Source organism: Leucopleurus acutus (genome assembly GCF_964270905.1).
Source record: "Leucopleurus acutus genome assembly, chromosome: 4".
NCBI lineage: Eukaryota > Metazoa > Chordata > Mammalia > Artiodactyla > Delphinidae > Leucopleurus > Leucopleurus acutus.
In genome coordinates, this window is record NC_139146.1 from 156,890,466 (window position 1) to 156,912,712 (window position 22,247).

The following is a 22,247-nucleotide window of genomic DNA, read 5'->3' on the forward strand; positions in this document are numbered from 1 at the left end:
TAGGTTGTTTCCATATCTTGGATATTATAAATAGTGTTATAGTGAACATTGGGTGCATAGATTTTTTCAAATTAGTATTTTCATTTTTTTCAGGTAAATACCCAGAAGTGGATTTGCTGAATCACACAGCAGTTCTGTTTGTAATTGTTTGAGGGGCCTCCGTACTGTTCTCCACAGTTGCTGCACCAATTTATATTCCCACCAGCAGTGCATGAGGGTCCGCTTTTCTCCACATCCTCACCAACACTTGTTATTTTTTGTCTTTTTGACAAGAGCCATTCTAACGGGTGTGAGGTTATATCTCATTGTGGCTTGGATTTGCATTTCTCTGATGATGGATGACGTTGAGCATCTTTTCATGCACCTGTTGGCCATCTGCATGTTGGTCTTTGGAAAAAGGTCTGTTCGTATCTCCTGCCCATTTTAAATCAAATTGTTTATTTTTTTGCTATTGAGTTGGATGGGTTCTTCATATATCTTCTCCATTCAGTAGGCTGCCTTTTCATTTTGTTGATGGTTTCCTTCGCTGTGCAGAAGCTTTTCAGTTTGATGTAGTCCCACTTGTTTATTTTTGCTCTTATTGCTTTTGCTATCAGATTAAAAGAATTATTTCGAGACCTATGTCAAGCAGCTGATCACCTATGTTTTCTTCTAGGAGACTTATGGTTTCAGGGCTTATATTCAAGTCTTTAATCTATTTTGAGTTAATTTTTGTATATAGCATAAGATAGTGGTCGAGTTTCATACTTTTGCACGTGGCTGTCCAGTTTTTCCCAATAACGTTTATTGAAGAGACTGTCCTTTCTCCATTGTATATTCTTGGTTCCTTTGTCGTAAATTAATTGACTGCATATGAGTGGGTTTATTTCTGGGATCTCTTTCTCTTCCATTGATCTATGTGTCTTTTTTTATGCCAGTAACATACTATGTTAGTTCCTAGATATTTGGGTTTTTTTTTTTTTTTGGTTTCATACAAAGTTTACAATTATTTCTTATTTTTCCATTAAAAATGCAACGTTGGAATTTTGATAAGGATTGTATTGAATCTGTAGATCGCTTTGGGTAGTATGGACATTTTAACAATGTTAATTCTTCCAACCCATGAGCATGAAATATCTTTCCATTTATTTGTGTCTTCTTCAATTTCTTTTATTAACGTCTTTTAGTTTTCAATATAAATGTCTTTCACCTCCTTGGTTAAAATTATTCGTAGGTATTTTGCTTTGTTTTTTGGATGTAAATGTAAAGAAGATTGTTATCTTTTTTTCTCTGATACTTCGTTTTCAATGATGTTAATGGTGGACTTGTCACTTATGACAGCTGGGTTGCACCCCGCAGGCCTGGAAGCACAGCTTTGAGACCAATGAAAGAGTCCAGAGTCAGCGACAGAAACATCAATGGTTTATTGGACAGGGGATCTTACACATATGAAGCAAGGTCCTGGAGCGACACCCCCCAGGTTGCTGTGGACGGGCTGGCAGGACAGGACATGGCAGCAGTCTTTGCTACTGGGGGGAGAGGGAGGTTACCAGTTATAAGGGAAGTTGACATCAGGTTGGCTCATGGGTTTCCAGGGAAACCAGCAGAGGGAAATGTCCCTCGTAGCCCTCACAGTAAGGACCAACATAGGCAGATATTTTCCCTTTGATAGACTATCACAGTGGATCAATAACTAGCTGGGAGGAAGGGCGGGGCGAGCACACAGGCAGTTACTGATTGGGCTCTGAGATTAAGAGGGAGGGTCGGGCATGTGAGTGGGTGTGGATCAGACAGGGACTGGTGGGGCAGGGGATGCACAGAGAACAAGAGCAGCCCTCGTGAGTGGCCTGGCCATGCCATGGCCTCTATGATGTGGAGGTACCTGCCCTCTACACCTGCTTTATTAAGAGTTTTTATCATCAGTGTATGCTCAATTTTGTTAAATGTTTTTTCTGCATCTCTTGTGATGATCATATGATCTTTACACTCTGTTTCGTTAATGTGGGGCATCACATGGACTACTTTGCAGATGTCAACCCACCCCAGCATCTCTGGGATGAATCCCACTTGATCACGGTGCACAACCTCTCTGTTTTATTGAAGATGGCCAGCACCAGTTTCTGTTGCAACAAAGCATCTTGTCTGACACGCAGGGTGACTTCCTGTTATTTCCGGGAGCCTAGAGAGGTATGGTTTCTGCCAGTAGCACTGGGGGTGGCAAGGATGGAGGAGGGGATATATTTAAAGATGAAGAGGTATTTGAAGATCTTAAGGGGGTCAGACTCAATGGTCTGTGGAAGGTTAGATGTTACATTGTAGGGGTCAGGGAATGAGTAGCTGGTGAATTAAAGGAGGCCATAATACAGACGAGTTTGAAAAGTCTGAAATTATTATTGTCTTCAAGTTTGGTTATGGAGAAGGTGTGCATGTATGAGTGGTGGGGTTCAAACATCACTGTGAGAAAATCAAGCACGGCGGAGTTGGGGTAAATCAACCGAACACATAACGAAGTGTGTTGGTGGGAGTGGGGTGACCGAAGGTGGAGAGAGAAGCATTATAGCCACTGAAGCAAATAGAATAAGTTACACACATTAAATTTTAATGTGATGGGTTTTACTATCATCTTCCTCATTTGTACTAATACCACAACAGAGATAAATTACTTTACACCAGGAAAAAAGTCAACTAATTGCTCCCATTAACCTATTTTTGATATAACCCAAACATCAATGAAAGCAGGATAATTATTGTTTAAGAGGGTAATTTTTACCAGTTCTTCCAGATACCTAAACTGTGAAACACTTTTGACATCTGGAAACCCCCTGTGTGGGATTAGGGAAATATGCCCAACTAGTGTATGAAAATCATTATTTAATGCAATGATTAGGTTTCTTGACATTTTAGCAGACCTCATTTATTTTTCCATGAGAAATCATATTTTAGTCACATATAGCATTCGAGGCAATATGATTACATATAGAATAGCTTTCATCTTCTTCCTTTGCTGTTACCACAGCTAAATCAGCCATATTGTGTGTGGGATCTTGAGCAAACTTCAGCTTTCAACAAATCTGTGAAACGTTGCTGTTAATTCCATGAAGAGCCTTGCTCGCTTTTATGTTTCAAATATAGTTTGAATTAATTTGAAGTAAGGACACTCTAAAGTCCAAGGAATATAAAAAATTAAGTTATCAAATGTAGAGTCTACAAGAAAGCGAATCCTAAAAGGGGACATTAATTCTTTCAGCTAATTTCTGGACAAGAAAGGTTAACATATGTGGACATAGACACAGAGTGGATTCCATGGCTTCGTGGAGCCCTAGTCTTTCTGAAAGGCTCACCATTCTGTCCTCAGCACACGTGAAATTCTCAATAAATATTGGTGAGTAAGTGAATAAATGAATGGGTAGATGGTAGCTTTAGAAAATAACTTCATTACATGACTTATATGTAATCAGTTTCTATAATTTCTTTTTTTAATGTATTTTTTTATTTTTTAAAATTTATTTATTTTGGGCTGTGTTGGGTCTTCGTTGCTGTGTGCAGGCTTTCCCTAGTTGTGATGTGTGGGCTTCTCATTGCGGTGGCTTCTCTTGTTTCAGAGCACAGGCTCTAGGCGCGCGGGCTTCAGTAGTTTTGGCACATGGGCTCAGTAGTTGTAGCTCGCGGGCTCTAGAGGGCAGGCTCAGTAGTTGTGCACAGGCTTAGTTGCTCCGTGGCATGTGGGATGTTCTTGGACAAGGGCTTGAACCCGTGTCCTCTGCATTGGCAGGCAGATTCTTAACCACTGCACCACCAGGGAAGCCTCCTTTTCTATAATTTCAACTCATTATACAAAAATTCCAGGGATGGAATGAGTATGATCTCTTTATCTCTACAAAACTGTGAAATTTGTTTACCAAACAGACTAACATTAAGAATCTCTGCATCTAGCATGCATTGCTAATCTTTTAGCAGGATGCTTTGGGCATTTATATATATATATATATATATATATATATATATATATATATAGTATCACACACACATAATTGTAAATATATTTGAAGCTAAAAAAACTTGCTTAAGGTTCTTGTAGGCTCTTAATAAAATTAGCCATGCTTTTTTTAAAAAAAAAAAATAAGAAAAGCTTATCTTAGAATAAGCCTAGTTTTTATAATAGCAACTTGTTTTTGTACGTGACAATTACCATTTAATGACCCAGGACCCTATACCTAAAGAAATGTGTGACTTTGAAGATTTTGAGACTGAACACATTTCTTTACATCCTTTAAAAGCTTTTATTCTCTGAGAACTGAATATTTTAAAAACTGTGCTATCATTTGACCAAACTAAGTCAAGAGATATACTGGAGAAAAATGGAGGGAAAGGAAAAAGTGCCGTTTTGTGTGGTTCTAAACTTGTGGAAGAGCCATGATTTAATACTATCTTAAGAAATATAGAAACTTGCATTTTTCAAAATATGTTTCATCATGATGAAATTTCCACAGACCACATGTCCTAAGATGGGAGATATTATCTCTAGTCCAGAAAGAAAATGTCAGAATGTCAGAAGGATTAATTGACCTGATATCAGTTGCAGAATTAATAGAGAAACAAATCAGGGGCTAATACTCAGAGTCCTACTAAATAAATGTTCGTTATATGCACCTTATTTTCTTCTTTTATGCTGTGTAACCTCCTAGCACCTTCCAGCAATGGAATACAATCGTAACAGTATCATTAAGGGACTGCTGTATTCAGGTCATCATATTAAGTGGAGAAAGACATTAAGTATGTTTCCCCTGGTTTCCCCCAACACCAATAGAGAGTGGATACTTTTGTTACTAGTAAAAGAGTCGTCTATTTCCTAGACACACTGCAGATCTTCAGAGTATGGGGATCACATAAAAAATAAAATGACCCCAAACAATAGCTTATGAGTGTGTTATTTCATAACTGTTGGAAGCTACAGGATTGAGCAATAAAATATTTTACTTCCAAGTCAGAGGTGTCCTTCAAAAGGTTTCATGGGTTACACTTTTCCTTACATCATAATATTTTCAATATCTTTCCAATTCTGCCTTCTTCAGACATTTACTCCTCCTACAGTGTGTAGGAAGAGGCAAGGTTTATCCAATAAATCTTTCTAGGGCCGGGTTTTCATTTTTATGTCCTCTATTAAACAAAAAATGCCACTTACGTCAATTGCATTCAAGAATATTCATGACTGAAATAAGGGTTAGGTTTTGCTCTTATGGTCCTATCTAAATGAGAAAAATTAATTTTCTATGGGAAAGAAGAGGAACTACAGTTCTAGAAAGTATCTAATGCCTGAGGAGATCTTAAAGTCAACTAACTATAAAAACAAAGGAAGGAAGAAAAGTCTTTAAAGACTGGTCCCCATGTCTACTCAACCTTGAGTAAGAATGTTAGATGCCTGTTTTAGATACACAGAACGAAGAAAAAGATTCCATTTTCCTGCTGGTCGGCACAGACTACTCTAAATGATTGAATGTGAAGCTCCTATGTGATTCATTTTTCAGTGCTTTGAGCTTAGCCTTCATCAAGTGTTAGACCACTGAAAACAGTCTTCCCTCGGTGTACACAGGGAATTGACTGCAGGAACCCCATCAAATACCCAAATCCATGGATGCTCACGTCCCTCCTATAAAACAGTGTAGTATGTGCATGTGACCTACACCCGACCTCCGTACACTTTAAATCACCTCTAATTACCTGTAATACCAAATACAATGTAAATGCTACGTAAATAGTTGCCAGGTGTAAGGTAAATTCAAGTATTGCTTTTTGGAACTTTCTGGAATTTTTTTTCCCCAAATATTTCTGATCCACGGTTGGTTGAATCTGAGGACAAGGAATCCATGGGTAAGGAGGGCTGAATATATGTCCCGGGAGTTCCAAAGTCCTTGGCATTTTCAAACATCCTTCACCAATATGCCCAACCCTCTGTTCAGACAACTGGTAACAGTGAAGACCATCGTTGACTAAAACGCATTTTTTTAGGACACCTATGTCCTCTGGTTTGTGAAAGATGATGTGTGTGTGCGTGTGTGTGCATGTGTGTGTGTGTCTGTTGCGAGGGACAGAAGGGAAAGTTCTTTACTGAAATCAAGGTGGGCAGCACTGGATTAGATGAAGTTAAAGCATTTATTTAACATTGAATGTTCAAGCCATGAATGCATCAGTCGCATTTCTAAATCGTATGTAATCACTAATGCTGCTACCCCGACCTTCCGTCCCTACCACTGTGGCCATCCTGTAAATGCTTGGCGGGGCTGTAGTGCCCCAGTGACCCCTGGCCTAGAAAACGTGGATGCAGAGTAGCCAGCTGCTGGCCCAGTGTCGTGTGCAGTAGCTCTGCAGCCCCTGGAACGCCCTTGGCCCCGGGAAGGGAGACTTTCTTCATATGTCCTGGTTCCTGCTTTTCTGTCAGATGAACAAAGCTGAAATAACCTGTCCCTATGGTCACGTCCACCCCCTCACATAGGGTGAAACTGGCTTATTCTTCAGCCCCCAGCTATTTAATTTCTATCAAAAGCATCGCAGATTTTTTGTTTTACTTTGTTCTTTCCTGATTTAGAAAACAATTATTTCTCAAATCTGTATATTTTCTCTCTAAAGCCTACAAAATCAGCAACACGACATCTGACCCTCTCAAATTTTCCCTGGAAAAATGACCATTTCAAAGGTTTGTCTGTGGCCCATTTTCTAGCATTCTATTACTTATTGGTTACTCGGGAAGGGAAAGGTATATTTTTCTAGATCATTTGATATTATCTCCCTCATGATTTTTTTGTTAAGATCTCTCCATGACTGGAAATTTTTGCTCAAAAGCAATGAAAGAAAAAAAAGGAAATTCAGTAATAAGAATACAAGTCAATCGTAGGTTGAAATTCCCAATTACTTTCTCACCTAAAAAGGAAATGATGTAATGTTGGCCTTTCATCAGGTTAACTGGCAAAATGACAGAAATAACCACGGTAAGGGTATTGTTAACATTACAATTTGTTTGGAATTAGGCTGTGGGAAAGAGGAGTTTCTACGGAAAGTTAAGCCAAGTTAAACAGAGAAGGGAAAAAAATACTGTTATTCCCTTTACTCCAAGTCTGGGTTAAAGGGTTGATTATGTGGGAAGATGCCAGAGGGTCAGATATTCAAAACCAATGGAATCTGCCTTCTTGACGAATAGCTAAATATAACTTATGGCTTCAAGTTCTTTTTTCCTATTTTGTTCTAGTAATTTGGAAATTCTGATATAGATAATTACAAAACACAAAGAAGTTTTTTCTTTCTTACAAATGGTTTAGATACTTACAAAGTAAAAAAAGTTAATGTTAGAAGATATTTTTGCAAACATTTGTATGGTTTTTACAGACATCATATTTTTCAGAAAAAACGTAAGATATCCATTACACAAAGAGCCCCTAATGCATTTTTTTTAAGATTCTTTTTTTTGACGTGGGCCATTTTTAAAGTCTTTACTGAATTTGTTACAATATTGCTTCTGTTTTATGTTTTGGTTTTTTTGGCGTGGAGGCATGTAGGATCTTAGCTCCCTGACCGGGGGTCGAACCCTCACCCCCTGCATTGAAAGGCGAAGTCCTAACCACTGGACCACCAGGGAAGTCCCCTAATGCATTTTTATACATGCACAATATCATGGTTTCACTGGATCTTTAGAGACGATTCAAAAATAAAATAAAATATGTAATATGTTCTCTACTTGAAATTACATTAATTTGATAGTCTTGTGTAGTAGGAAATTGAGTTAAAATGGAACCACTTAATATGAAATTATTGAAGCCAGACTGTGGGAACGATTGCTCCATTTACGTCGAGTGTCAGTTTGATGATATGCATGTATGTTGTTATTAATGGAAGCTTACACTGTAAAATAACTCCTCTGTGGTCAGACATGTGCTGTGTTGCCTTATTTTAGCACAACTTTGGTCCAGTATATACACTGTTCCATATTGCAACATCAATATAGATATTATTGGATTGTTGGTATAGTAGATCGCTCAGATGTACTGATTATTTTATGAAAAAAGTCTTGATTCTTTGCCAAGAGTTGTAATGCTGTTATTTTTGGTTAAGCTTTGCATTCTTCGGGTTGTGATTTTTAGACTTGAGAGAAATCTCCTAAACTCTCTTGAAACATAAAACAATTTTTTCTTTTCCTTTTCCTCTTTCCAGCCCAATGCCTTACAGCTGCCCTGATTTAAATCTGTTTTGGATTAATTGTTCCTTTGACCAACAGCAAATAAATTTTCCCCATGGACCATTCAGCCTACTTTAGGAAGTTCAGGCTGTTTCTGGAAAGGATTGGATATGTTTTCTTTCCTTGCTAAGCGCGGGTGCCTGTCATTTGTTCTCCATGAGTTAGGAAACAGAAATATCAGTGAGTGTGGAGCTGCGACTAGACCCTAGGTCAACAATTTAATGCGAATGAACATGCCAGGCACTTTCGTACTAAACATCTTCCTTCAGTATGTTTAATTTTGGCTTCACGTGTCACTGCTCTGGAAAAGGTGCAAAAAGATCTGACTTTTTACAATTAGCCTCAAATACATATAGCACAATTTCAGGGTGGACTCATTGACTCTGGTATAAAGATGTTTTTAGATGTAATTAATAACTTCAGTTAAGAGAAATGGAAGAAACAAAATTTTAGTTAGGTGGAGAGAAGAAAAGTAATGTGGTGAATTCTATAGTTAACTGTCTGGAATCTGTTTTTCTCTTATCAAGTAGAAAAGTACAGAAGGTGGGACTGTTTTCATTCTAAAAGGAGAATGCTGCTTCTTCTAGCAGGTGTGAAACTCATAAGAGAATCTGACTGACAAATTCCTTTTTGTGTGTTGATTTTGTACAATTCATTTATATACACTTCATACATAGGGTTTAAAAGATAATTGACTTCTAATTTTGTCATTTTTGTAAAGATAGAAAGAAATAATAATCCTCAGTCAGTATAAGAATTTAAGTCTCAAAAGGAAAAATGTACTTTGAATGATAGTCAAAGAAAATTAAATCAGTCTATATGGTTTGCATTCTTACTTCGTTCTTGTGAAAAATATAATTTCTTTAGAAGGAAGTATAAACAACTCTTTGCCACCTGAGTAATATCTATTCCTCATTAAAATCTCTGCCAAGACAGAGTTAAAAAACATTAACTTTGGGCTTCCCTGGTGGCGCAGTGGTTGAGAGTCCGCCTGCCGATGCAGGGAACACAGGTTCATGCCCCGGTCCGGGAAGATCCCACATGCCACAGAGCGACTAGGCCCGTGAGCCATGGCCGCTGAGCCTGCGCGTCCGGAGCCCGTGCTCCCGCAACGGGAGAGGCCACAACAGTGAGGGGCCCGCGTACCGCAAAAACAAACAAACAAACAAACAAAACATTAACTTTAACCAAAAAACTTTATAACAACACAGAGTAGGTGTTATATTGAGGCAGGTGACAGTGCTAAAACAGGATATTCCTTAAATGGAAAATTTGAGACAAACATGAAGCTGTTATCTTGTTCTTGAATACACAGAAGCCGGTAAAGGAAACTATTCACTTAGAAGCTTTGAACTTGCAGTCTCTGAATCTCATTTCTGACCATACACACCGATCCTCTTCCAATGTCAGTGCCAGATGGAACTACCATACAGCTGCCCCTTGAACACACCGGGGATTAGGGGCTCTGACCCCTCACAGGTGCAAATGTGCAAACTTCCGTGTCTGCCTCAAAAGCAAAGGAATTGATAAAGGACTCGCCCCAGGGCAAGAAGCTGAAACGGTTTGGATAGAATCAGGACTCAAACCCTAGTTCTTTTGATTCCACTTACTGCGATCTCTCATCAGATGCAGACTACCCCCCGCCACTTTGTTAATCTAAAGATCTGTTTTACTTAAAAAAGTCCACATATAAGTGGGCGCCTGCAGTTCAAGCCCATGTTGCTCAAGGGTGAACTGTAGTTTAATTTTTCAGTGCATTGTTGTTGGAAATACCTTGACTTGTTAAGCAAAGGTATCAATGACAATGTGCAATTTAAAGTTAACAGACCGGGTCAATTCTTCTTCTGACGGATGGGTCTCTATGACTTGCCTATTGGTGGAAAACCTCGAGACCCTCAGAAACAGTCATGGCCCATGTCCTTCAGACTTGCTTCTAAGGTGAAGGTCCCATAGCATCGGGTGGAGAAAACTTTAGTAACCTAATGGAGTAAGAAGGACAAAGCACAGGGAGATCAGCTCGGTGCTCTGTGACCACCTAGAGGGGTGGGATAGGGAGGGTGGGAGGGAGACGCAAGAGGGAGGGGATATGGGGATATATGTATATCTATAGCTGATTCACTTTGTTATAAAGCAGAAACTAACACACGCTTGTAAAGCAATTACACTCCAATAAAGATGTTAAAAATAAAAAAGGACTAAGCAAATTCCTAGCAGAACATAGCAGTTAGAACCCTACCCTTTACATCCTCTGACTCCTACCGTTAATTTTCAGTAGCCACACTGAAACATCAGGACACCCTAAGCATGTCTTTTGGGCATGTTGCGCCTGCTGGGAGGAGCCACAGGTCTCTGGAAAGACATAAGCTTCTCCACAGTGGGTGAAGTGAGAAGAGAAGGAAAGGAAAGGGAAAATTGGCTGTGAGGGAGAAAACTAAGCTGGAGCAGGAGTAGAAAGAGAGAGGAAGCGCTCAGGAGGTGTGCCAGAGGAAAGGGACGAGTGCTCAGGAGAAAGGGAAGGGAGCCGGAAGAAGAAAATGCATAGAAGAAGAAAGGAAAGGAGAAAAGGAAAGGAAAGAAAGACGCATAAAGAGGCCGCGCGCGGTTAGACGCCAGTGGTTAGCTGTCTGTGGGCTGAAGTTGTGCTCTCTCCCCTGGGGGCTGGTCCCTTCCTGTGATGACATGGCTGCTCCCAGGCCCTCTGGGTGTCTCTGCCTGCGCTGCCTTCCCAGGGGCCTTCTGTCCTGGGCCCCGAGGTCTGGGCGCCTACCTCACAGGCATGTTTCAAGCTGAACAGGTATGCTGCAGCACTGCTGAAAGATTGTGCTCCGTCGCCAGGAACCTTGCTGGATTGAGAAGGAAACCTCTCGTATGGCCAAGGAGAGCGCGAGCTGAGACCTGAGCCCTCCCGTCTGCCCTCACGTGTCCGGTGTCCCTTTCCGGAGAAAAGCAGAGGAGAAGGCAATTGCAAACGAGCGGCAAAGGTATCTCATTTTTACTGTGGTTTGTGTAATATTCATAATCATCTTAAAAGGATTTAACAGTAAAGAACTAAAAACACACTTATGGATATCCATAATCTATACTTCTGTGCTGTAGGCATTGCAGTGTCCATAAAAGGTCTTTCCAAATTCAGGAAAACACATTAGATCCAAAACTCATCATCGGCAAGTTGCCTTTATTCTTGTATGAAGAACTTGGCCTTGATCAGTCTGAGAAAACAAAATAAACAGAAGATTTTCAAACTCTGGCATAAGAACATAACAGTTGTCATGTATCTACGATCCGGAATTTTGGCACTGGCGAGCAAAAAAATGACATTCTCTTCTAGTCTGATTTACTGATAAGCATTAACACAAGTTTCTCACAGTAATTAGTTCTTGCAAGGAAAAATATTTTTTTTTTTTTTTTGCGGTACGCGGGCCTCTCACTCTTGTGGCCTCTCCCGTTGCGGAGCATAGGCTCAGCGGCCATGGCTCACGGGCCCAGCCGCTCCGCGGCATGTGGGATCCTCCTGGACCAGGGCACGAACCCGTGTCCCCTGCATCGGCAGGCGGACTCTCAACCACTGCGCCACCAGGGAAGCCCCGGAAAAATATTTTTAATGACATTAAATTATAGTCATTACATGGGGCCTTTTTTAAATTAATAAATCTTAAGCAAATAATATGTGGAAAAGTAAACATGTACATTTTTAAAGAATCTGAACTAAAAAAAATATATATGTGTATATATATATATATATATATATATATATATATATAAAACCAAATCACTTTGCTGTACACCTAAAACTAACGCAACATTGCAAATCAACTATACGTCAATAAAAAAATAAAATTAAATAACATTTAAAAAAAGGAGAAAGGTAACAGCTCATATGCATGGCAGTGTTGAATTCGGTCTGTGCCCGTGTTCAAACTTCAGCGAGACATTGCGACCACCCACGCAAGCATAGCCGTCTGGATTTCATGGACAACTCATATTAGGATGAATTTTGTGTGTGTCTCCTAAACTATACGGTGTTTACCAGGACTTACAAATCGTCCCCAAATCATTTCCCTTCAAAGCCTTTTACTGACAGGTGCTGATCTACCTTCTTGTCCTCTCTGCATACGCTGTACTGCGAACAACAGCTCTCTTTCCTGCATGGACCTACAGGCACAGAAAAGTGAGGCCAAGTGTCCTTTGCTTTCCAGCGAGTAACGTGAGCACCTTCAGTCTTTCCCATTAATTCTGAGAACAGACCACATAAACGGATACCTCACGTTTCCTTCACGATAGTCATCTAAGCCCAGATACAAAATGCAGCTTCTGATAAGCTTTTCATAAGATCAGGCGGATCACAGAGTCATGGTTACATGGGAAATGTGGATTCTCTTTCTTTATCTTAAAAGTGAGGAAACTGAGAACTAAAGATGTTAAATAACATAAACGTCTACGAACCACAATTGCTCCATGATTTTGGATTAGGTCCTCAAATTGTGCATGGAGTTACTAAAAATTCAGATGGATGGCTCACCAAAAATACATCCCTGTACATTCTTTTGATTATTAATGATTCCACATCTGAAATTTGTATTCAACTTAAAAGCTTAGGATGATATTTAAATATTGTGAATTGCTTATTTTTTTATTAATTCCAAGGACACAGAAGCTATGTTCAAAATCATCTCTGGCCAGAAGTGTCACCTCTGAGAACAGATCCATTGGATTAAGTTCATTATTTCAAAATAACCAGTGATGGACACAGAAGAAGACGGTAAGAGTCGGGTGGGGGAGCAGGGCGTGACTTAAGAATTCTAACGTCAGTGGTGAGACGCTGGATTTATGTTCTCTCCTGTCAGAAGCACTACTCAGAAAAGAATGCTGTCATCTCGTAAACGGTGTTCTAGGTCCACGTGAATCGGCAGTTATGAATGACAGGGATTGCATCAGAAAGAGACACTGGGTCCTGTTAGGACAAAAGGAGTCTCACTTTTCCCGACAGCTGGGGCTAAGGCATGATGGAAGTGTATTTCCACAGATGAGGGGAGGCCTGCATTTCTCATCTCCGTCGACGTGGAGATTTTGGAGAAGGGGAAATCGTACCCATCACTGGGTCCCATTTGGGCTTCAGGGTTAGACTGAGGTGCCCTCCCAAAGGGCCAGCAGAGTGCGGGGCTCCTCTGATGAATGCGTCACAGAATGAGGGCGGCTCACAGGGAGGTGAGCATGTTTAAGCCCTCTCTGTTTACTCAGCTCTTCCATAATCCTCTATTCTGCCTGCTTTACACAAAGTTACCGCGCCTCCCGCCATGCCTCAAGACCTCAGGCGTATTGAGGGGTACGCCCAGCTTCTGTGGCTTGAGTCAGAGATGTGACTCCCTGGGGCTGCTGGGTGGGCCGCAGTGGCTTCCCTGGAGTGGTGGCCATAGGGGTCTGCTTAGTCAAAGGACCCGGGAAGCACCCACTGCCCCGGGCCAGTCACCTGGAAAGCACGAAATTCTAAGCTTCTTCTGCTTTTCCCCTTCGAAAGGTTCCAGTTACCAAATAGTACCAGTTGCTGGTTTGCTTTTTTTTTCTTTTTAAAGTATTCCAACTAATAATTGTGAAAGGAACGAGATACTTAGAAAATCAAGAATTTGGGACTTGTAATGAAATAAATGTTGCAAGAAACAACACATATCTGCAAGCTAAGGCCCAGAGGAGAAGTCCTGATCGTGGGAAAGCAGCTATGACCTGACGGGCCTGCGTGTGGCCCTGCCTTGGGTTGTGCTGCCCGAATGGTTCTGCCAGGCTCTCCCTAACTCTCCTCGCCACAAGTCCTCGTCCATCCCTCCTGCCTTCCTTTCTTCCTTCCTCTTCTAGTGGCTGCTGACTGAGACCATGTTGGCGTCGGCACTGAGGACATGAAAATCCAACCTCCTTTCTTGGTTCCGTTCCTGAGAGACAGTGTTGAATAGAGAAGCACAAGACCAGATTGGAACACCCACTGGATTGGAACACCAGCTCCATCACTTTCAGCCTGGGGGATTTGAAACAGGTGACTGAAGCCCTCTGAGCTTGAGTTTTCCATTTCTCTGCGTTGCTGTGAGGATAAGTGAGAGAGAACTGTATAGCACCTAGAATAACCACGGCAGGTAGCAAGCGCTGGAGAACGGTGAGCTCAGCACTTTCCCACCCCTCTGCACCTCCGCCCACGAGGGAGTTCAAACACAGCTTCTGTGCTCACGCCCTCCAGTCTGGCCCTTCTGCGCCTCCTGGACCTGGGACCTGGACCTCCCGTTTTACCTCGGCCTGAGCCGCTCCTTTTTCGTCACCCACTGCCCCTCGAATCACCTGTCTGTTCACCCGTCACTGAGAAAATCATGAGAGTGGACTCTGGTCCAGCGATTCCAACTTAGCCTAATTAGGCAGAAGTCTTGAATGACAGGAATCAGCGTGTGCACCACTTCTGAGTTTTATTTTTATTTTTATGAAAGGTTGAAGCTGTGATACTTGATATACCTTGCAAACACAATATACATTTGAAAATATACTTGCTTCCATGACCTGATAACTCTATTGATTAAAAATAGTTTTTGGTTGGTTACTGGCAAGGAAGGAAACTTCTCACCTCTCTCTTGGTCCCGACCCTCTCCTTCTTCCAGTCTGACGCTGACAGATCTCTGTAACTCCTGAGGTCTGTGAGCACTCAGATCTGGGGCAGCTGGCTGTTTTCCAGTCTTCATATTTTCTTTAATATCATTTGCATGATCTGCAGTTTTTAACAGTCCTGAGGGTTTTAATCCCTCCCTTTCCCCTAGTTGTACAGGTTAGAGGATTCCTAATAGGGTAAGTAGTGTCTGATGGGTTTTGGGTGGGTGTTCTAAGTGCCAAAACTGAAGAAGAAGCAGAGTTTACATCAGAGGCTGTTTCTCCTTTTCTCCCTTTAGAGCAGCTTCAGTTTCTTCGGCGCTTTCTGTACGAAGGCGAGGCAGCAGGCTGGTTGCTGGTCTGACACTGACACTGACCAACAGAGTGAGGTTCGATTACCTACTTACTTCTGCATCTAGGACTTTAAGATTTGTGACCTGACACTGAGGTCTTTGATGTAGATAATGTCTTCCAGCTCTTACATTTTGTGACACTGTTAGGACCTTTTGCTACTCCTGGGAAATATTGTGAAAATTTGCTGTAAAGAATTGTTAAGAAGTCAGGTGTGGTGAAGGAAAAAAACTGGGCAAGGTAATACAAATAATGGTGGGATTCTCTGGGTTGCGGTCAGGGATGGCTTTGCTGAGTAGGTGATGTCAAGGTGCAAATGGCAAGACGGAACCTGCCTTACCAAGATCCTGGAGAGAGCCTTAGAGGCAGAGAAAACAGCCTGTGAAAAGTCTCTGAGGAAGAAGGAGGTGGGAGAGGGAAAAGGGCAACCCCGGCTGAAGCCTGGTAACGTGGAGACAGCAGTAGGAGAGGGGGTACAGAGGGTCCGCGGTCATGGTGGGCTAGGGCAGATGTGTTTGAGATGGCCCCTCCAGGAACTGTGAGTTGAGCCAGGGTAGAAATCGATTCTTTAAATCTGGAGGAAAGTTCACCAGGAATATCTTCAAAAACAGTCCTAGAATTCCAATACTGTGATACGCTGCTAGGTTGACTTTTCAGAAGACTTACATCCAAAATTCACCCTAGTGCCTTTTATCTAAGGATGATTCATGTAAAGAAAATCAGAGTAATATTCAAGGCAGTCTTTTTTTTTAACCTGGATGCTTTTGGTAAAAGGCTATTGCCTAAAAATTCCTAATAGAAATAAATTACAAACTTCAATTCGTAATATAATGTAATTCTACCATGCCACTGAATATGAATGTCCTCTAGGTAACAATACTGGTTTTACATAGAGAAGTGAATATCATATTATTATTTATTTATTTTTTATTTAAAACATGGCAGGCCATATCAACTTTTGCTACTGGAGATGTCAACTCCAACTCCAATTTGTGGTTTTGTAATTCATGATATGATAGGATGAGTCACTTTCCTAAGTAAGGAAATTAATGAGCCTACATTTTGAGAGTTAAATGGTACTGGCCGTATTTCACAATGTAGACCGAGGGACAGTATTGGATATTAATAACCGTGGCTTGATAAGAAAACGGTGTTTCTTAACGTCCTAAGTGTGATCTGGTAAAATGGGTAAGTGCAAGGCAGAGAGTTTTGTGATCCAATCCCTCTCACAGAAGAGTTCCCTGCACTGCCACATCTTCTGATTTCGCTTACCCTTGGTAACTTTATCAGTAAAGCGGGAATGATCTCCATCTCTCAGAATGAGTTTTCTTTCGCAGGTGAGGCGGTGGTTGGCAGGGTCTGCTGGTGAATTCGTAACTAGTGGTCCTTCCACAGTTCATCCTGTAGGAACCCAGCCCTCCCTGCTGTCACTTCTCTCACCCCCACCCTGGCCACCAGTCACGTTTATGGAAGGCTTTGGGGACCAGTATGGGTCAATAATGTGGTTAGTTTCATCTGAGTTTGGCGAGTTACTTTTTGTCAAAATTTACGATGCATAATACTGCAAAATAGCTTTGTAGAAATAACGAATTCAATGCCTGTGTAGTCCTTTCCTGACAGAAAAGGTGCCATCACAATGATATACGAGGGTTTGTCTTATACCTGACAAAATAAGAATTCCTTGAAAACTTTAGCACAATCTAATACTAAAATTGGCTCTGCACCCAAATTCCAACATGTGGGCGAGGGGGAACTTCCAACAAGCAATGGTCTGGACATCAGCTGGGTGTCCTACAATTCAGCTCAATTCAGGCACTATCTACCCAGAGAGAACATCGAATTCCACAGGTTAAGGGTTCAGTCCTACAAGGCCTCCCACCCCCAAAACACACACAGTTCAGCCACCAACTGCAAGCCCAGATCATCACCTGTTTTCTGACCAACTGGCTACGGACTGGAGGTTCCCACAACGCCATCCAACTCAGGTTGCCAGCTGCAAGCCCAGGTTGTTACCTGTACTTCTGACCGACTGCCTACAACCTAGAGCTTCCCAGGGGCTTAATTAATTTGCTAAAGCAGCTCACAGAGCTCAGAGAAACATTTCATTTACTAGATTACCAGTTTGTTATAAACGGATACAGCCTAGGGCAACCAATGCGAGAGATGCACAGGACACTCGGGGAAAGGGCATGGGGCTTCCACACCCCTCCAGGCATGCGCTCTCCTGGAATCTCCACACGTTCACTGGCCTGGAAGCTCTCTGAACTCCGTCCTTCTGAGTGTTTAGGAGGCTTTGTCAGATAGATATGATTGATAAGATCATTGGCTGTTGGTGCCCTCCAACTCTGGGCCCTCTGTCCTCCCTGCAGGCCAGGGTGTGGGGCTGAAAGTTCCAGTCCTTGAAGCCCAAGGTGGCTTTCTTGGCCACCAGTCCTCACACTTAGGTTACCTAAGGTCAGTCCAAAACCCACCTCATCAACAAATAAAAGACAACTTTGTTGCTCTTATCACTTAGGAAATCCCGAAGGTTTTGTGACAAAATACTAAATATATATTTCCTCTTATAAGTCACCATATCACAAATATATACCCCGAAACAATGGGAGAGAATGGACCATGTACCAGTGTATATACTAAGTATCAATATAGCAATGTAACAAGTACTGATGTACATTATATGTAAAACAGCTGCTGAGGTCATTGATGCTATTACACTGAAAGAATTGATGAAAGAAAGTAAACAGGTAATGAAAATAACCATGGATATTTAAGGATGAGGATAAAGTTTCATGGAGAGGAAGCTTTGACTGTTTCAGGCTCCCAAAACCAAGAGCAGGACACATGCTCTATAATTCATGAAAACAGAAATCTTATCGTCTGTCTGCCAGACTGAAAGAAATGACATTTAATGAATTTGTCTTCCTTGTTCTTTTGCAGTGTTTCGAAGCCTTATCTCAAGGACCATACATGCGCTTGCTTTTTAGTCAATCTACTGATTAAAGGAAGGAAAGCTCAAAGCGTGTGTCCCCAAATTTGGCAACTCATTTCACATTACACAGATTAGACCCTGCCCTGCTCTGCACCAATGCTGTTATCCACACAGCTACTTCCTTGCTGGAAGAAAAATCGGCTACGCTCTTCTCTCTTTGTATTATGAAGTAAAATGCACTTTAAAAAATAAACGGGAGCAAATTTTAACAAAAACATTACCAATCACTTATTAATTACTATATTGTATATCGACATATAATTATTAAAAGGGCTGGAATGGAAAACAATCTTATGTAAGGACGAAAATGTAGGAATAGGTAAGGTTATCAAAGGGTCAAAAAATACCCAAAAATCCTCAAACAGGAAAAGTAGTGAATTGCAATCGGGAATTACTGGGCTTGCCTGAATTGTTAGTAACCAGGCAACCTAGCAACAAGCTGTTCCAGATTTCTGGGCTGCTGGTGCGCGATATTCCAAGGCCACCATCTGGGAGCCTTAGAAGAAGACAAATTTCTCCCGGGAGAGAACATTTTTCCTGTGTTCTTATTGTACATATTCACTATTGTGAGGTGTTTATCTCACAACAGGTATTTCTGTACCTTTCCCTTACCCTGATGGGCAAATCCTTTTTTTTTTTGCGGTACGCGGGCCTCTCACTGCCGTGGCCTCACCCGTTGCGGAGCACAGCCTCCGGACGCGCAGGCTCAGCGGCCATGGCTCACGGGCCCAGCCGCTCCATGGTACGTGGGATCTTCCCGGACCGGGACACGAACCCGCGTCCCCTGCATCGGCAGGCAGACTCTCAACCACTGCGCCACCAGGGAAGCCCCGGCAAATCCTTTTTACTTTCCCTCCCACTGTCTCCATCCCTTGGTAAATCTGATTATGGTGTTCTCTTCAGGGGTTCCTTATTTGATAGAGAAACTGGCTTTTCCCTGAAGGAGTTTTGACTCCAGTCAGCAAGAAAGTAATGAGTTATTTCATAAGAAATGGCAGGAATAATTGAGATGGTAAAGCAAAATGCATGCTTCACATCACTGCTGCAAATAAATGTACACAAGCTAACTTAGAGCTTGATAACAACCGTGCTTTGCTCACCATCAAGTCAAGTGGGACAGCTACAGGACACCCCAAAGTCACCTGAACAGTATTTTTACGTGGAATTTCTATTAAAAATATCTGGTGAACAGGACACTCTATTTCTTATAACCTACAAAATTCCATCATAATGTATGTTCTTTTTTTTATTGTGGCCAAAAGACACGTAACATAAAACACATTCTTGCAAGAGTTTTGTAACGTGTATTCTTAATGCTGCTCTTAGGAATCCAGCAGGATTGTGAAATGCCTTTTCTGGCTCAGCAGAGATGAATGCATTCAGTACAGCTCAAGGACGACATTATTTGCTGAAGTTTAATACTTTGAGAAAAGCAGATTCATATAGAGTGCTGCTTCCCCCCCCAAACTGGCCACATCTTTAGAATTGCCTGGGGAAGAATCTGTTAAAGGTAGAATCTTCCCTGGAGACTTGGATTCAGTGGTTCTGGAACAGAGAGGGATCTGGATTTGTAACAAGGGCCCCCAGCTGACTACTTAGGTCAGGCTGATTGGGAAACACAGAAGCAAAAAATGTGTATTTCTCTTTATGAGAATACCTCATTCTCCATCTGTACTGGAAAGCACGTCGTGAATACTGTCTTCTTTCACGCATTACCGAGTAACAGGAGTTTTCTTCACTCCTGTAAAGTCGGGACACTTATGGGCTCTGACAGGCTTTGCTGCCACCCGGATCCTGCCTCAGTCCTCGTGACACTTGGCACTCACAGCGAGAGCTGTCATTATGAGTGACATCTCCCAGGGCCCTGGCAGGCCTAACACATTTACCAGCCCCTTGTGAAAAACCCAAAAGGGCAAGTTCCTGAAACAAAGCTTTAGAAAAATTGTCCACCACAAAGAGGTTCCAGAAATAACTACCCAAAGGTAAATATTCATCCCGAATGTTTTATGTGGAATGCAGACGAAAATTTTGGATATTGTGTCTGTTTCTTTCTTTGTAAATAAAAATGACTTTTCTATTTATAAACTTTTGACTTGCTCCTTTCAGTTGTTAGGCTTAGTAATATTAGCCAGTGATAAACATCTAGCTTTTAAACAGGAAAGATGTTTATGCAAGCATAACTTCGCTATTAAATTATAAAAAGGGAGAATTGAAGCTATTAGAAGCCTGTTAACTGAGTTAAAACAGAAAAAGAAAAAGCAAGTTTACAAAACAGGTACAATTTAATTACATTATTTTATAATAAAAGTACACATACAAAGACCTATACGATAGAGAAAAATAGACTGGAAGGAAATATACCAAAATGTTAGTGATAGTTTTCTGATTCTGAAATTATGGGTAATTTTCGTCTTTTCTCCTTTTTATTTTGTATTTTCTAATCTTTTTAACAAGATGCATTGTATTTATAATAATTTTTTTTTATTTTGTTGAAAAAAATCACTTGCTTTTCCTGAAACATTACTGAGGATAATATTTTGGCAAACTTACTTTTCAATTCCTCCTTTAAAATTGACCTTGGAAATTTTGTCTGATTTTTGTACATCAACCATAGCAGTAGATTTATACACCAAAAATCCAAAAAATAGCTGCAGAAAGTTCAGAGTGAACGGTGTGTTTGATAAGATGACATTAATAACATACTGTCAATTCTATATTCATATATCTTCCAACTCATTTGGAAATTTTTAGCTCCAGATGAGTATGATTCAATCTTTGATGTGAAAAGAAAATGGGAACAGTGTTTAGAAGAAATAATTTAACAAAAGCATTAAGGAAAAGGTTATGCATATAATCACCTCATATATAAATGATTTTTTAAAAAGATACAAAGCTATTTACTTTCAAAGTACAAGTGCTATTTTTTGACATGGTTGTCTAGAGAAAACATGTGGTTGGATGCAGAGAGCTGGGTTCTAGAGCAGGAATTTCCACCAAAGGAGTGGGGTGATCATAGATAGTATGGATTTCCTCAAAGGTTCAATGTGAATATAATTATGCTCCCTTTAAACACCTTATAGAGGTCGGATAAAGTGAAATATGGAGCGATTACTTCGAAGTGTTAAAAACACACTCTGAAAACCATACATGGTCCAGCCAAATTGAAATAAGATGGTCCAGATTTACTCTCCCACCAGAAATGACCAATACACAGAAGAGAGTATATGAAATACTGGCAATCAGAGGCTAAGATCAGACAGCACAGGGAGTGATTTCTGGAAGAAGGAGAGGGTCCTGTGGTCTCCCCAGGCTGGGCAGACAGGCGGGCATCTGGGGATGTCTTGGAAGGAATGAGAATTACAGAGGCTGGAGGCGTCTCCTCATTTTTGGCTGAATACTCATCAGGTCATGCACGTGAGGGCTTTACTGGATACGGGGAAATAACCACTTCTGACCCTCAGAGCTCCCAAATTGCTGAGAAGAGCTTGTGTTCTCAGCTGCCAGAGAAGGGAGGCTTTTTCATCCACAAGGTATGTTACTGAGGAGAGGATTGCCTCAATACTAAGATAAATTAGCCTTAGACTATAGGCTACCCTGGGCCCACCTAAGAAAACTGAAAGTTTAAAATTGTTTTGGAGGACCTTATCTGCACTGCAGAACACATCTCCAGAATATTGATAGAAATACAAAAATATCTAGCACAGAAAATAGTATCAATAATAATTTTTGGCACCAAAAAAGTGAGAGACATACAAAGTAACAGAAAAATATAGATCCATAGCTAAGACAAAAATCTATCAATAAAAGTAAACTGGGGCTTCCCTGGTGGCGCAGTGGTTGAGAGTCCGCCTGCCGATGCAGGGGACACGGGTTCGTGCCCCGGTCCGGGAGGATCCCACCTGCCGCGGAGCGGCTGCGCCCGTGGGCCATGGCCGCTGCGCCTGCGCATCTGGAGCCTGTGCTCCGCAACGGGAGAGGCCACAGCAGTGAGAGACCCGCGTACCGCAAAAACAACAACAACAACAACGAAACTGACAAATGCCCAGATGATGGAATTAGTAGATGTAAACTTATAATTCTGTTTCATAT